The sequence below is a fragment of the Taudactylus pleione genome, unplaced genomic scaffold, assembly GCF_031769625.1.
Source record: "Taudactylus pleione unplaced genomic scaffold, aTauple2 ptg000296l, whole genome shotgun sequence".
NCBI classification, from domain to species: Eukaryota; Metazoa; Chordata; class Amphibia; order Anura; family Myobatrachidae; genus Taudactylus; species Taudactylus pleione.
Window position 1 is genome coordinate 1,094,005 of NW_028284698.1, and position 16,323 is coordinate 1,110,327.

Below are 16,323 nucleotides of genomic sequence, written 5' to 3' on the forward strand. Positions count from 1 at the left end.
TGTTCATTACATACTATGGTATATAATATAATTCCTTCAGAAATTATCCTACATTACCTGAGAAAATGTTATATAACAATATACTTACACAGGGGTATACAGGATTTCTAAAGGGTGGTTCCAAGTGCATGATTTTAGAGTGAGTGTGGCTAGCCCATGAAGAGGACATAATTAGCCAGTAACAAGCTATAGTCTGATTCAGACAAAGTGCAGTGTATGTAACACATATATACACAGAGCCAGCAATCACAGTAACTTGTTAGATGTGGCAGTATGGCCAGCCTGCTTGAGCTGAATATTTTATTTCCAGACATGGGCAACATTCCACAAACTCTCTGCTATGTGAAGTATTGGAGAAAGTGTTGTCTTGTCCCCAAAACTTGGAAAAAATACATATTTTTATCTGGAGTAAAAAAAAAAATCTGCAGTCTTTTATATTTCAAATCATATTTAAAGTGTGTCTTGGAGTGGCAGGGTATATTACTATGCTTACTGGGTGTTGTCGTGTCCCCATTAGATGCACCCCAAAATAAAGTGGAAAGAGTACTTATTTTCTGGTATCAAAAAAAATCTGGTCTTTTATAATTCAATTTAAATAGTATTTCCAGACTGTGTGTCATGGAGAGGCTGCATATATCACTGTACTTACTGGGTGTTGTCGTGTCCCAATTAGCTGCACCCTAAAATAATTAAAGTGGAAAAAATTTAAATAAATCCTGGTGTCTACATCGTAAAGTAAACAGGCACTCATTTCCCTATCTCATTGTACGTTCACTTGGTGTGGTGGCAATTATTTTCAACAACAATAGTTAGCTTTACTCATGTCCTAGCATAAACAATAAAGCCAAATATAAATCAGTCAATAGAAGAAGAGCAACCCAGTACTAGTGTTGACAGTCATAGTACTTCAACATCTACTTTTAAAGGAGGTCAAGGAGAAAGAATGGGCACCTTAAATTTAAAAAGTATTTCACAATCTTAAAGACAGCACAGTGAGGCATCTTCTGTACTCTCGCATGCACCACTTCCCGTGTCACCGCTAAAAAAGGGCAAGTCCATGAACAAAAAGAACACTAAATCTGAAGAACAAACTGTGTGTTCACAAACTTCACAGATTCCTGAGTAAAGTCTAAGGTTGTCCCATGTACTATATGTAGTCTTACATTTCAGACACTGAAATCTCAGAGAACCCTCCTTCAACCATTTTTGAACCCTCTGAAAATGGGAGGATGAGTAGTAGTAAAAGTGATGATGATGATTTAGGCATAGAAATTGAGGATGCTACTTTGGAAGTGCTGCAGGATGATAGGGATAATTGTGTATCTGACACTAATGAAGATGTTTATGATGAATGTGTTGGACAAGAACAAGTTGATAACATTCCTGAGGATGATGTTGTTTGTGTCAAAGTACTGTATGTCATCAGTGGCAGCAGTTTTTGCCAATGATAAAAAGAAACCCATTGTCATGCCTGGACATGAGCCCCAAAAAGCCACATCTACTATGTGGAATAATATTTTCCCAAATTCAGACATTTGTCAAGGCATTTTTTACTGCCAAAGTAAATAGAAGTAGTGACATAAACCATCTAGGCAACTCCTCCCTGTTATGTCATTTGTAGCTACAGTAGTTAATTCAAATTATTTATCAAAATCTGGAAAATCATGTAAAATAATAAATCCAGCATCAGAAACTAGCACCATGGATATATCCCAGCACATGTAATCTCCACCTCCAACACCTTCACCATCAACCTTCTCATTAATTATCGGAGGTAGTCCTGCATCCAATTTGCAAAGGCAAACTGATCCCTCCTCTGTCTAAGATTCCCAAGAAGAATCATTGCATTTTTAGGGCTGCTTTTGCGGGTGAATCTTCATCACAGAAGGGGACCAAGAAGACTAGTAGTTTCAAACAACAATTGACTGTGAAACAATCATTAGCAAGGGTAACCAAGTACAGTATGACAGTCACCATCCTGTTGCACAGCGGATCACTGGGCAGGCTAGATGGGCCAAGTGGTTCTTATCTGACATCCAGTTCGATGTTTCTATGTTTATTCTATGAAGCCATGATGGCTATGTTAGCATTAGATCTATGTCCAATATCTGCCATTAATGTATCTCATTTTAAATGATTAGTTGAGCTCAAGAGTCCACGCAACGAAATTCCATCTTTATTCTACAGTATTTTCAGTACCAGAATGGCAATTCCTCACCTGGACCGGGAACGTAAACAAAAAGTTATTCTTTGCCTAGAAAATGCCATTGTACTGACTATCAAATTAACTACAGATATGTGGACAAGTGGTTCCAGCCAAACTACAAATTATGTGACCATGATAGCCCACTGGGTGGGTGTATTGCTTTCAGCAGCAGCAGCAGTATCTAACACACAATACCAGCTCATTCACAGGCAGCCTACTCTCTGTATTACTGGTTTCACTAAAGATTGGTACAGTACACACTTGTCCAATCTGCAGTCAATCCAACCCCCAACCGATCAGTTGGTCCGACATTGGACAAGCGTTTACCCTCACCTGACTGATACTTTCACCCAATTCTGGTTACCTAGACAAGTCAAATTAATTTTAAACATGCTTAAAAATCAGTATGCCAGACTGCTGGTCAGCTGACCAATGTACTAGTGTGTACGCTGCTGAGAGCAAAGCTGGTGAGTGATCTTCAGGGCGGCAACACCCGCCAGCTAATTAATACCAGGTCCCACACATGGTGGTAGGCCAGGATCCAGAGGGATCCCAGCAACTTCTGCTGATATGATGGGACCCGACGGAGGCCAAGAGCATGGAGGCGGGGCTGGATCCTGGAAGGATCCAGTCCCCATCAGCCATTACTGCAGAATTTGGCAGCAGCCATGGGTTCAGTGTTAGTGTGTTTCCACTACTGCTTCACATGTGGCCCATTTCAAATTTCAAAATGTCTTCAGAATAATGTCGAGCGCAGACATGGTAAAAGCTTTAAATAACTCTATGTCCATGTTGGCATACTGGGCTCAACATTATGCTGTCGACATTTTGAATGTTGACAGCATACCTGTCGACAAAACATTCCAGTGCACCTTCTCATGTATGAATGAAAAGCAGCAAAAAATAATTTTCAAAATATGCCCCAAATCCTAAAATACAATACATCCATGCTCAATGCAGAAAGCACCTATAAACGATTAATTCTCAATCAGCCAATCAGGAGTGGCTAGCTTGAGCTAGCGACTGGCATCTTCCCCACACATATTTGCACCATCCCTCAGGAGCCCATAATAGATATGGTTAATGATGGGCATCTGGGTCTGTGCAGGTCTACCTCTGTTCTTAATTACACAAACAAGCCCTTATTACAGTCATTCAGTACAACATTTTCTTCCCCCTTCCACCTCTCTAAGGATGTGCAAGTGCCAAATCTGCATACGTACATAGACATGAGCCTTTTTGTGTGAGCATGTGCAGTACAAGTTTACATATTTAACACTATGCAAAGAGGTATATGTCAAACTCAAAATAACCCCCTATATGTGCATAATAGTGTTAAATGCAAGTTTGTGTTTCTGAGAACAAATTTGTTAAATATTCTGCATCTTGTTCATGTTCATCATAGAATGTGGATTTCTGTTATTGTATGTGCAATATAAAATGTCATTCTTAACCTTTCATAAAAGAATGGGAACATGACATAATGTAAAACCAAAATTGAATTGGTTTAAAGGCAAGTATTTCACGGCAGCAATGAACAGATACAAAGTATCTTTTTTATGTTCATGATTTTCTTTAATTCTAGTGCTGCTTGTACTGAGAGCTATAGGATTTACAAGATAAATCTGGAATAAAAAGCAGTAATTGTGTGATGGTTAACAGTTCACTCATTAAGAGAGAATGTTACCTTGTATTATTGACTTAGCCTTAGTGGTAAGCTTTTTTAATAATATATTTATGTATAAACAGTTTATGTTGTATTCTATTTTGTTTACTGTTAAATAGTGTCTACATATTACAGAGAGCTTCATGGAGACTATTTAATCATTTCTAGCAGTTCCTGTCCCAGTGGAGCTTACTATCTATATTCCCTACCATGCAGATACCCATTGACACTAAAGGGGATATTTACTAAATGTTGGTTTTGGTTCTTTTGGTATAGGTGGCGTGTTGCTGTGTAAAAATGTCAATATACTACCCGACAGGTTTCAGCTTCAATTGAAACCCAACGTCAGTGTCAGCCGTATTTACCTGTTGTATTGGGATGTAGTCGGTATCCAGGAGGTCAGGATGCCGGCGCTCAGAATACCATAGCTGGAATTCCAACAGCAGTCAAAAGCCCAGCTCCAGAAGCATTAGGGTTAGGGGGGGGGGTAGCTTAAGGAGCTGGCCACACACTAGACCAACTTACATCCAACCAGCCAACTTGTTGATTGGTTGGAATGAAAATCTGGTAACATATGGGAGTAAATGATGATCAGCAATTTGCTCCTAACTGCCAGAAAACAGATGAAAATGGTAGTTCAGACAAGTGTGTTAAATGTTTGATCTAAACTATTTGTTCAAACAACAGTTTTGGTCCATTTTCCAGCGTTTGGGACCAAATTGCTGATTGTATTCCTTACCAGATTTTCATTCCAACCAATCAACTAGTTGGCTGGTTGGACAGATAATCTTTAGATTTGTGGCCAGCTTTAGGCTGCAGGAGGGAAGGTTTAGTGCTAGACTATGGGAAAGGTGGGTATTATGCTTATGGGAGTTTTAAGGGGTAAGACACCTACCTACTTGTGACAGGATTCTGTTGGGATGTGACTATCGGTATTCTGACCGTCGGCATCTTGACAGCCATGATCCTGACCACCAGGATCCCGGGCCATTCTCGACCAGCTGTATTTGCCGTCGGCTTTCACCTTTCTGATCGCACTGTGCTGACCAGTTTGGTACTGGTTAATATTATGGCAGGGGAACTCCATGCTGTGTGTCTCCCTGCTATAGCATTACCCACCTCCATCCCCCCATCCTCATCTGGCTCTGTTTAGTGCTGGTTACTGGAAAATAGGGAGAACCACACACCATTTTTCCTCAGTAAGTAGAAGTAGGGACCTTAACCATCTAGGAACCTCCTCCCTGTTACGTCATCTACAGCAAATCCATCCAACGTGTTTGCAAAATTCAGAAACTTTGGCTAAAAATGTAACAACAAGCAGTCCAGCATCAGCTAGCTCCCTTCTCTCTGCTAGATGCAAGCACCTGGCATCTTCACCACCAAACACCTTCCTCAATAATATCCTTAATCATAATCGGAACTAGTCCTGCATCCAATTTGATAAGGCTAACTCAGTCCTCCCCTATCCTGAATTCCTCAGAAGAATCCTTGAAAGCTGCTGCTGCTGGGAGTGGATCCCAGAAGGGGACTAGGAAGACTACTAGTAGTAGTTAAAAAAAACAATTGACTGTTAAAAAATCCTTTGCAAGGGGGAGCAAGTATTACAGCAGTTACCCAGTTGCACAGCGGATCATTGACGCCATAACATCTATGCTGGTATTAGATGTGCATCCAATATCCGCCATTAGTGCAGTAGGTTTTAGACAGTTAATTGAGGTCCTTGGTCCCCGCTACCAAATCTAGGTTCCACTTCACTAGAAAAGCAATTCCTGGCCTGTACAGGAACGTTAAAAAAAACTTAATTAATGTCCTCCAAAATGCTATTGTACCCACTGTCCACTTAACCACAGATATGTAGACAAGTGGAAAAGGACAAATGCAAGATTACATGACTGTAACAGTCCACTGGGTGGGTATATTTCCTTCAGCGGCACCAACATCAGCAGCATCTAAGAAACAGCAGCTCATTCAAAGGCAGGCTACACTGTGTATCACCGGTTTCACTAAGAGGCATACCGCTGATAACCTCTTAGAAAAACTCAGGAAAGTTATTGTAAAATGACTCTCCTCAGGATTTGTGATTTCTGACAAAGCCACCAATATTGTGAGAGCATTACAGCAGGGTGAATTCTAACACATCCCATGTTTTGCTTACACAATCAACTTGTTTTTTTTTTTAAATGACAAGGCTGTGCAGGAGATGCTCTCTGTGGCCCACAAAATATCTGGACATTTTCGCCATACAGCAGCTGCATGTAGAAGATTGCAGCACCTGCAAGAAATGTTGAATTTGCCCTGTCACCAGCTGAAGCAAGAGGTAGTTCAGCAGATGGAGGAACAGCAAAAAGCCATCCAAAGCTACACAACGAACTATGACATAGGAAGAGAAGGGGCATGTACCTTACTCAAGCTCAGTGGAAAATACTTTCTGTGATGTGCAAAGTGCTGAAACTCTGAAGTAATCCACTGTGAAGTGAGTTCAGACACTGCATGCTTGAGTCAGGTAATTCCCCTAATTAGACTGTTGGAAAAGCAGCATGAGAAACTGAAGGAGGAGCTGAAATGAAGCAATTCCACTACGCATGTCAGACTTGTAGACCAAGTCCTTTATTCACTTCTCCAGGATCCAAGGGTTGTCAGGATCTTACAATACAATCGCATCAATACATTTGGCAACCTGTCATGGCTACAGACACTTGAGACTCCTGGGAAGAGTCAGGATTACCAGGAATATAAACTAAGGTGGTTTTAGGAAGTTCATGACATGCACTAACAGTGCATGGGTATGCCCCTGTGAGAAACAAAGTTAGAGTACACACTGAACTGGCGTGGGGTGAAACCCCAAGTCTGACACGAGGCTAGGGCCTCAGGATAGAATGGAGGTCAATAACAGGGTTGAGCCCTGTATCACGATGGAGGTCCAGAACAGGATTGAGCGCTGAGATGAAACAACATCCAGAACGAAGTTAAGCCCTGAGACGTAATGAAGATCCGGAACAGGGTTGAGCCCTGAGATGTGATGAGGGTCCAGAACTGGGGTGAGCCCTGATACATGACGAGGGTCCGGAACAGGGTTGAGCCCTAAGATGTGATGAGGGTCCGGAACACAGTTGAGCCCTGCAATGTGATGAAGGTCTGGAGCAGGGTTGATCCCTGCGGCATAATGAAGGTCTGGAGTAGGGTTGAGCCCTGCAACGTAATGAAGGTCAGAGCAGTGTTGAGCCCTGTGACGTAATAAAGGTCCGGAGCAGGGTTGAGCCTTGCTGTAGGATGAAGGTCCGGAGCAGGGTTGAGCCCTGAGGCAGGATGAAGGTCCAGAGCAGGGTTGAGCCCTGCAGCATAATGAAGATCCGGAGTAGGGTTGAGCCCTGCGATGTGATTGGGTTCCGATGAGAATAGACTGTAACGGTGCAGTTGACAACTGTAGAAGAAGTAACCCCAGTGTCCATATGAGTCAATTATAACAAGTAAACGAAATAGTGTAGCGTAGGATGGAATAGCAGTAATAGAGCAGGATAACAATGGAAAGACAATGGCAATGCTGAGCTCTGTAGTGCAGCTGATAACCTGTATCAGAACTTGAACCGGAACACGAGCAGGAATGTAGCGAGGTCCACAGCATACACCAGGCACAGCGGAGATCTGGCAGGAGTCCAAGGAATACCTGAAAGTAATGTTACATAGACAATGAGGCATAGTTAGTAACAGACTTTATACTAGTGGTCTGTGATCCATAGGAAGTTCAGAACATGTGACCCAAATAGAATCAGGTTTGGAATAATAAGCAATGAAGGAATTCAACAACCTGACAACATCTAAGAAACAGATGATCACTTTAACTCTCTGCACACTGCATGTGATGAACACCAGTAACCAGGATAGATCCTCCAATGACCACAATGGAACTTCGGCAAGTGTAGTTTATCTTTATGTACTGAAATAGTCAAAGTCCTGACACAACCGTGCTCGATCCTAGGTTTAAGTCATACTGTATGTCGTCTCTTTCTTCCCAGTGGACACAGATCTGAAGAGATGCAAAGAGCTGTTGGTAAGGAAACTGTGAGCTCAAGCGGCACGTGATGCAGCAATGGCTTCTTCTTCAGTTTCTCCAACAAGTCCGAAAGCCAGGAAAAAAACTAAACTTTCCCCAAAAAAGACCCACTGGTGATGCAAATGAGTCAACACAACCAAGTTTTGACATCTGGTCGGGTCTCAAAGAATTGCCTACAATTAATGAGACCTTTACCATGACTCCATCTGATACGGTCACCATTCAAAGAATGGTTGAGGCAGGGGCATTTCTAGAGTGGAGGGGGCCCATGTGCAGTCTCCAACACGGGCCCCCTCCTCTCCGCCCGGCAGCGTACTGAGTTGTGCACGGCCAGCGGCGGAGTTATAGACTCTGGGCACTAGAATGTGCCCAGAGTCTATAATTTATGCACAGGTCACCACCAGGAAAATGGCTACAGTGGCCATTATCCCTGTACTGTGCATGCGCAAACGACAGGCAAATGGCCGCTGTGGCCATTTTCCAGTCGTTTTACAGTGCCGGACCCCCGCACTGCGTGGGACTTCAGAGAGGTAAGTAATATTATGGGTGCAGGGTGTGCAGTGTTCCCCACACACCCTGCACCCATTATAGACACGCCCATGGGTTGAAGGATATTTTAATGATAGCGTCCAAATAGGCATGTCAGACAGTCCATTTCACTACTGGCAGAAAAAATAGGCAATTTGGAGGCCCTTGCACAAACTGGCTTTGCTTTACTTGAGCTGCCCATCCTCCAGCGTGTGTGCAGAAAGAGTTTTCAGCAAAGCCGGGAACCTTGTCAGCGTTCGGCTTAGGAGGCTACTTCCTCAAAATGTGGAAAATATGATGTTCATCAAAATGAACTACAAATTCCACGAGGAAGACCTTTACCACCAATTACATCCAATAATTACAGAGGCACCTGAGGCTGTAATGGTGGATTCTAGTGGGGACGAATTAATATTGGGTGAAGATGATGTACACATTGATGAGGGCAGGAATCGGATGATGATGGTGACAACATCTTTCCTCTGTAAAGCCAGTTTGTGCATGAAGAGATCATTTCCAGCAATGTCAGCTGCCTATTGGTAGCTTGTTTTGTGGTGGCCCAAAAAAAACAATCGCTTCAGCCACAATTGGCAGCATGTTAGTGCTGCCCACTGCTGTCACTTAGCTTATTCAACCAGTTAGCTCGATGCAACCTTTTGGCCTAAACTGGATGTAAACAATATTGTGAGCTGTGAGGTGGTCAAAATTGACTGGAAATACCTGGAAATAAATGTTATTGAGGTTAATAATACTGTAAAACAAAAACAGGCCCAAATTATGTGTTTTCAGATGTTTTTATGAATTTTTAGAAAAAAAAAATATATATATACATATATATATATATATTGTGATACTTGGGGTAATTAGCTTGGTAGACTAGTGTCAGTGGTGCAGTGATTAGGTGTGCAGAATCAGACTCAGAATCAGACTCCACACATGGCATTCCAGTAAAACAAATGAACGTGGTGCTTTACTTACAGCATAATCAGGAACAAACAGAAAATAATAAATGCCTAGCCCTTTCTTAGGGCACTAGCTCACTTCTTGAACCCTCTCTACAGAAGCAGCTACTCTGCATGAAAGTCTCTCACAATCTCTGAGATTGATGGTCCTTCCTGCCACATGCAGGACTGGACACTGGCCTCCTGGCCTGGTATAGCTTCCATGGCTTGTTGACTGCCACCTCTCACAGTCTGGACTGCTTCCTTGCAGATACCATAGCTCAGTCCCAGAGTTGGATAGCCTTTCCTGTATATCACAGGTCTAGGCTCAGGCCTCCTGGCCCCCACTGGCTATCTAGCACACTGGGCTGTGTTGTGCAGTGTCCCAGTCTTAAAGGGGTGCTGTAGTGTTGTCCAGGGGGTGCTCTGTCCATTAGGGGTGCTCCCCCCAGTGCAAAAAAAAAATATTTTTTTTCCTGTGTTTGTGAATTATGTGCGCAGTAGCCGCACGTGCATCAACAAAGTAGTGCCAAGCGTGCACCTGTGTCATAAGTAAATGGCCGGCTGGCTTGACCGTTAAGGGTGCTGTAACCCCCGAAAGTACACTCCAGTCCAAACCAAAAAAAAAATTATTTTCTGTGTTTGTGAATTGTGTGCGCAGTAGCCGCACGTGCATCAACAAAGTAGTGCCAAGCGTGCGCCTGTGTCATAAGTAAAGGGCCGGCTGGCTTGACCGTTAAGGGTGCTGTAACCCCCGAAAGTACACTCCAGTCCAAACCAAAAAAAAAATTATTTTCTGTGTTTGTGAATTGTGTGCGCAGTAGCCGCACGTGCATCAACAAAGTAGTGCCAAGCGTGCGCCTGTGTCATAAGTAAAGGGCCGGCTGGCTTGACCGTTAAGAGTGCTGTAACCCCCGAAAGTACACTCCAGTCCAAACCCAAAAAAATATTATTTTCTGTGTTTGTGAATTGTGTGCGCAGTAGCCGCACGTGCATCAACAAAGTAGCGTCAAGCGTGCGCATGTGTCATAAGTACAGGGCCGGCTGGCTCATCCGTTAAAGGGTGCTGTAACCCCCAAAGTGCACTCCAAAAAATATATATTTTTTCTGTGTTTGTGAATTGTGTGCGCAGTAGCTGCACGTAGCCACACCTCCAAAGTGCACTCCAAAAAATAAAACATTTTCTTCTGTATTTATGAATTGTGTGCACTGTACGTGCATCCTCAAAGCAGCAGCGCCAAGCGTGCATCTGTCCGTTAAAGGGTGGTGTAACCCACAAAGGGAACTCCAACAAAAATAAAACATTTTCTTCTGTGTTTGTGAATTGTGTGCACTGTACGTGCATCCTCAAAGCAGCAGCGCCAAGTGTGCGTCTGTCTGTTAAAGGGTGGTGTAACCCCCAAAGTGCACTCCAACAAAAATTAAACATTTTTTTCTGTGTTTGTGAATTGTGTGCAATGTACGTGCATCCTCAAAGCAGCAGTGCCAAGCATGCATCTGTCTGTTAAAGGGTGGTGTAACCCCCAAAGTGCACTCCAACAAAAATAAAAAAATCTTTTTTTTCTGTCTTTGTGAATTGTGTGCACTGTAGCTGCACGTGCATCAACAAAGAAGCAGCGCCAAGCATGCACCTGTGTCCCATAAGTAAAGAGCCGGCTGGCTCATTTCCTAAAGGGTGGTGTAACTCCCAAAGTGCACTAGTATCCAACAAAAATAAAAAATTATTTTCTGTGTTTGTGTAAGCTGTCCAGGGACACCTAAATCCCTTTGTCCTGTTGTATCCAAGCGCCTGCAAACCACACCGTCAACTCCCTCCTCGTCAATTTCCTCCTTAATCAGGATCGGAAGTAGTCCTGCAGGCCATGTCTCTGGCATGACTGACTCTCCTATCTGGGATTCCTCAGGAGGATCCTGCATTGCTACGCCTACTGCTGCTGCTGCTGCTGTTGCTGCTGGGAGTCGTTCATCATCCCAGAGAGGAAGTAGGAACACCACTACTTTTGCTAAACAATTGACCCTCCAACAGTCCTTAGCTATGAGGATGAAGTACGGCAGCAGTCATCCTGAAGTAAAACGTATAACTGAGGCCTTGACTGCTATGTTGGTGTTAGACGTGCGTCCGGTATCCGCCATTAGTGCAGAGGGATTTAGGCAATTGATGGAGGTAGTGTGTCCCCAGTTCCAAATCCCTTCTAGATTCCACTTCACCAGGCAGGCGATACCGAGACTGTACAGAAACATCAGAAAAAGTGTCCTCAGTGTCCTGAAAAATGTGGTTGTACCCAATGTCCACTTAACCATGGACATGTGGACAAGTGGAACAGGGCACACTAAGGACGATATGACTGTGACAGCCCACTGAGTAGATGTATCACCTTACAAAGCAACAACAGCAGTGTCACCAGTAGCAGCATCTCAGAAACGCCAGCTCGTTCAAAGGCAGGCTATGCTGTGTATCACTGGTTTCAGAGAGGCACAGCGCCGACAACCTCTTAGAGAAACTGAGGGAAATCATCGCCCAGTGGCTTACCCCATTTAGACTCTCCTGGGGATTTGTGATATCTGACAACGCCACCAATATTGTGCGGGCATTACATCTGGGCAAATTCCAGCATGTCCCATGTTTTGCTCACACAATAAATTTGGTGGTGCAGAATTTTCTGAAAAGCGACAGGGATGTGCAGGAGACACTTTGGGTGGCCCGAAAAATTTCTGCCCACTTTCGCCTTTCAGCGACTGTGTGCCGAAGACTGGAGCACCAGCAAACACTCTTGAACCTGCCCCGCCATCACCTGAAGCAAGAGGTTGTGATGCTGTGGAACTCAACCATCTATATGCTTCAAAGGATGGAGGAGCAGCAAAAGGCCATTCAAGCCTATACATCCACCTATGACATAGGCAAAGGAGGGGGTATGCACCTGACTCAAGCACAGTGGAGAATGATTTCCGTGTTGTGCAAGGTTTTCCAACCCTTCGAACTTGCCACGTGAAGTCAGTTCAGACACTGCCTGCTTGAGTCAGGTCATTCCCGTCATCACGCTTTTACAGAAGCAGCTGGAGAAAGTGAAGGAGGAGCTAAGACAGAATGATTCCGCTCGGCATGTGGGACTTGTGGATGAAGCCCTTCATTCGCTTTGCCAGGATTCCAGGGTGGTCAATCTGTTGAAATCAGACCACTACATTTTGGCCACCATGCTCGATCCTAGGTTTAAAGCCTATGTGGTGTCTCTCTTTCCAGCTGACACAAGCCTGCAGAGGTACAAAGACCTGCTGGTAAAAACACTGTCAGCTGAAGCGGAACGTGACACGTCAACGGCTCCTTCTTCATTTTCTCCCGCAACTGGGGCTGCCAGGAAACAACTTAGGTTTCCTAAGCAACCCGCTGGTGGTGATGCAGGGCAGGCAGGACCAAGTTTGGACATCTGGTCCGGACTGAAGGACCTGGCAACAATTTCTGACATGTCTTCTATCACTGCATATGATACTGTCACCATTGACAGAATGGTGGAGCATTACTTCGGTGACAGCATCCAAGTAGGTATGTCAGACAGTCTGTACCTGTACTGGCAGGATAAAGAGGCAATTTGTAGGCCCCTGTACAAACTGGCTCTATTTTACCTGAGTTGCCCCCCCTCCAGTGTGTACTCCGAAAGAGTGTTTAGTGCAGCCGGGAACCTTGTCAGCGAAAGGTGTAGGAGGTTGCTTCCACAAAATGTGGAGAAGATGATGTTCATAAAAATGAATTATCAACTCTTCCAGGAAGACCAGCCTCCAGAACGTACAGAGGGACCTGTGGTGGTGGATTCCAGCGGGGACAAATGAATACTCTGTGAGGATGAGGATGTACACAACACTGAAGAGGGTGAGGAATCGGTGGATGAAGAGGATTAGGACAACATCTTGCCTCCGTAGAGTCAGTTTGTGAAGGGACAGATTAATTGCCAGCTTGTTTTGTGGGTTCCCAAACGAACCAATAATTTCAGCCACAGTCATGTGGCAGACCCTGGTGCTGAAATGATTGGTTTGTTAAAGTGTGCATGTCCTGTTTTTACAACATAAGGGTGGGTGGGAGGGCCCAAGGACAATTCCATCTTGCACCTCTTTTTTTTCTTTGCATTATGTACTGTTTGGGGCCTAGTTTTTCAAACTGCCATCCTGTCTGCCACTGCAGTGTAACTCCTAGATGGGCCACGTGTTTGTGCCGCCCACTCGTGACGCTTAGCATAGTCATCCAGATACCTCGGTGCAACCTTTTTGACATAAAAACACTATTGTGAGGTATGAGGTGTTCAGAATAGGCTGGAAATGAGTGGAAATTAAGGATATTGAGGTTAATAATAGCATAGGAGCAGAAAAACCCACAAATTATGTGATTTTAGCTGTTTTTATGCTTTTTTTCAAAAAAATACAGATTCAAAACACCAAACCCAGAACCTAAAAAATGGAAGGGTGGTTTTGGCAAAACCAATCCAGATCCAAAACACGAAGAAAGATCCAGATCCAAAACCAAAACACAAAACACGAAAAGTGGCCGGTACACACCCCTAATGCACAGTCATATTGCCTGACCTTTCGGCCCACTGTAGCTGTTGCTAATGACAGCTACAGCCTGGCACTACTCCATCCCCACAGCAGGGACAGCGCTGTCCCTACTGCCGTGGCTGCCGGCTCCAGGCTGCGCATGGGGATCACGCGATACTTGCGAGATCCTGCGCATGCTCAGTGGAGACGGTCGGGACTGACACACAGCGCATCAGCACTAGCTGATGCACTGCGGACTCTAGCTTGTAGCGCCGGAGGGGGGAGTTATGGCTCCCCCTCTCTGGCCAATGAGGTGTTCATACATCTCATCGGTAGTGCTTTCTGCTTTGTCTCGGTAAAGAGGCAAAGCAGGAAGTGTTATAGTGGCACGTTAAGTGCCGCTATAATACATCTACCCCATTGCTACATAACGCCCTGCTGAAATATACCTCTTATAATTTAACCAAAGCCATATAATACTGTAGTGCCTGTACAAACATCTCTGAGTCTGATTCAGAGATGGACACTAATGCGATCGCAGCTGCAATTTCATACGCAATGCAGCAGCAAAAATATGCTAATGTTAGCAAAGATCACCCAAGCATAAATACGCCCACTGCTGCCTTCTTACCTGCGTGCGATGATGCATACCTGCGTGAATATCTGTAACATCGATGCACATCGGTGGCCATCTTGCCCTTGCGGAAGATCTGACCTGCCACAGCCTTGGGTTCTCTTCTGACACGCAGAGCTGTGCATGTACTCGCAGTTGATAGTTTATGCATGCCCATGTAACAGCGTTTTAATGAACAGGCACACCTGCATTTTTCTGACCACTCCCCGTATCCACCCCCAATTGCTGGCAACCTGTCAGTCATTTTGTGATGGGATCCTCTGTGCATCTGTAATCGCAATGTGATCGCTGTGCACAAGCCGTACGGATTATATGCATGTGCAATGACAAACAATTGCTCTATCTGAGTGAAAATCGCATTAGTGTCCATCTCTGAATCAGGCCCTCTGTACTAGACAACTGTTTTGTACTAATTGCCATGGTATTTTGTACCTCCAACATTGTGAAAATAAGAATAGGGTTGTGTCTTCTTCATAGTGGGTATGGTCATTCCCCAGTGAGCATATAAATGTCACAGAGGGAGATGTAACAAGTCTTGCAGAGAGATAAAGTGGAGATGTAGTCCAAAACAGCCAATAAGCTGGGTAGCCGGGTAGCCTACCCAGCTCTAGTGTGAATGGCTGCAACCTGGGCTTTTACTCCTTGGCTGCACCTAGCAGCTTCTGATTGACCAGGGAGGTGGCATCAGCAGCCCATATAATCACCCCCAACCCATAACACCCGCCCTCCCCCCTTCCCATACTGACTGCCGGTAACAGCGCACGACCCCACCCCTTCTAATACTCACCACAGATAACAGTGCCCCCCCTTCCCATACTCACCACAGACCGCACTGACAGCAGCGGCCTTAGCACCAGCGAGAGAATTGTTTCAGCTGTGATTGGGCAGACAGGGAGGGAAAGATTACAGCCTCCCCATGTTCTCACTGCTGCACGGAGCTGCGCTGGGAAACTACAGGTACAGGGAGACTACTCTGCTCTTTCACACATGTTGCATATGGGAGAGGGGTTGGGGCAGATATTTTCCCCACCTGTCCCTCTGCCACTTTCCTCACCTGTCCCTCTGCACCTTACCGTCCACTTTAATAAAACTGTGTAAAACAATGAAAAACCCTGCTTATGTCTGAAAGGGGTCTACCTGGGAGTTTCCCGAAGAGAAGCTGTAGTGTGAAAGGGGAGTCTTGACCAAATACCCGGAATTTTGCACAGGAGAAATTCCCAGGTCTGAGCAGGAAATTTCCGGGGTTGTATGTCTGAAAAGGGTATAACTGTCAATTATATACATATATCTAACACAGTCTATGAAATAACAGTTTGAGGTTGATTGGTTGCTTTGGGCAGCTTCTCCAGTTTATCTCTCTCCAAGGCTTGATACATCTCCCCCACAGATAACATAGGCACCTTTTTCCATGGGTTGGGTACGGGATGCCGGCACTCGGGATCCCAGTGATCAGAATCCTGGAAGGATACTGACACCTGTTGGTCGGTATCCTAACCCTGCCCCTCTCCCCACTCATAATCCTCCCTGCCCGGTGCCTAACCTAATCTTCCCCCTAGTGCCTAGAGGTGCGTATCCATTACAAAAGAGTGGTACGACTGTACGATTACAACATTGTAATAATTCAATCGTTCACCTTCCTGTTCAGTGGATAATGTGCCAACACTGAATGACATGTCGTTCAGTGCTGGCACCCTCCCTCATCCCCGAACCTGCACCACCTGTCGATATCGACAGGTTGGCCTGCATGTTCAGACGATGACAAATGCGCATCGCTGG